Below are 1,473 nucleotides of genomic sequence, written 5' to 3' on the forward strand. Positions count from 1 at the left end.
TCGGTGCTTGTTGATTCTTAAGTGCTTTCTCGATATTCTGGAAATGAGTTTCTGACACCGATATAAACTTTGATAGCATCTCTTCAAGGTTCGGCTTCTTTTCCTGTTGGTAGGTGGTTGTTGGTAGCCTAGAGATGGTCTCTGATTTCCTTGGCCTCCCCATGAGAAATTTGGGTGGTTCCTCCGACCTGCATTGTAAGTGTTACTATATGGATTGTTTTGAGATAGAGAATTACTACCCATGTAATTTAACTGCTCGTTATCCATGTTGTGGCCATAAGGTTGGTATTTCGAATTGCTTGATCCACCTCCACTTGCTTCGCACTGCATTACTAGGTGAACCTGTGAAGAACTAAGAAAACCATCAATTTTCTTATTCAAGAGTTCTACCTAATTAGAGAGCATGGTGACCGAATCGACGTTATAAACACCGACTATTTTTGTTGGCTTTTTGCTCATGACTTGCCACTGATAGTTATTCAGTGACATCTCCTCTATAAACTCATAAGCATCTTCAGGTGTTTTATTATTGATGGTTCCGCTAGCAGCTGCATCAACCATTTGTCGCATCGAATGATTCAGGCTATTATGGAATGTTTGAACCTGAAGCCAAAGCAGTAATCCCTGGCGAGGGCACCTTCTCAGTAAGTCCTTGTATGTCTCCCATGCATCGTAAAGAGTTTCTAAGACCATCTGCACAAATGAAGAGATATCATTACGTAATTTAGCCGTTTTTGCCGACGAAAAATATTTTAGTAAAAATTTTTTGGTCATTTGTTCCCAAGTAGTAATTGACCCTCGTGGTAATGAGTTCAACCACTGTTTAGCTTTGTTCCTTAATGAAAAAGAGAATAACCGAAGATGAATAGAATCATTAGAAACACCATTAATTTTAAATGTATCGCATAGTTTCCAAAAGTTTGCTAAGTGAGCGTTGGGATCCTCATCCTGCAAACCATCAAACTGAACAAATTGCTGTATCATTTGAATAGTGTTAGGTTTTAGTTCAAAAGTATTTGCTGTTATAGCAGGTTTAACTATGCTCGATTCAGTTCCTGTTAAAAGAAGGTTTAGCATAATCATACATAGTGCGTGGAGCAGGATTTTGAGTAACTGCAATTGCAGGAGGTAGCTGATTGTCTTGGTTTTCAGCCATCTCTTCGGTTGGGGGTTGAGTATCGTCCTCTTGCTCGTTCTCTGTGTATCTTAAGCTTCGCCTTATTTCTCTTTGGTTTTTGTGAACTATGCAATCGATTTCTTCGTCAAAGAGTAGTGGTCCTAACGGGTTTCTTCTAATCATAAACTATAAAAACCTGCCAAGAGAAACAAAAGTAAATTAATAAATAATAAAAAATTAAATTAAATTAAATTTCAAGAAAAATAAATGGCTAAAGTAATAAAAATTGAGCGTTCCTAATATCTTAGTTCCCCAGCAACGGCGCCAAAAACTTGATCGCGATTTTCATGTGACAG

The 1,473-nt window shown here is 37.9% G+C and overlaps 1 non-coding gene across 1 annotated transcript; it reads left to right on the forward strand.

Annotated features, from left to right (window-relative positions):
* The first annotated feature begins 619 nt into the window (after positions 1-619).
* Positions 620-726, forward strand: LOC121206470 (small nucleolar RNA R71). Its single transcript, XR_005901507.1, has one exon. It is a non-coding gene; the product is annotated as a small nucleolar RNA R71 (small nucleolar RNA).
* The last annotated feature ends 747 nt before the right edge of the window (positions 727-1,473 follow it).

Source organism: Gossypium hirsutum, chromosome A01, assembly GCF_007990345.1.
Source record: "Gossypium hirsutum isolate 1008001.06 chromosome A01, Gossypium_hirsutum_v2.1, whole genome shotgun sequence".
Classification (NCBI taxonomy): Eukaryota; Viridiplantae; Streptophyta; class Magnoliopsida; order Malvales; family Malvaceae; genus Gossypium; species Gossypium hirsutum.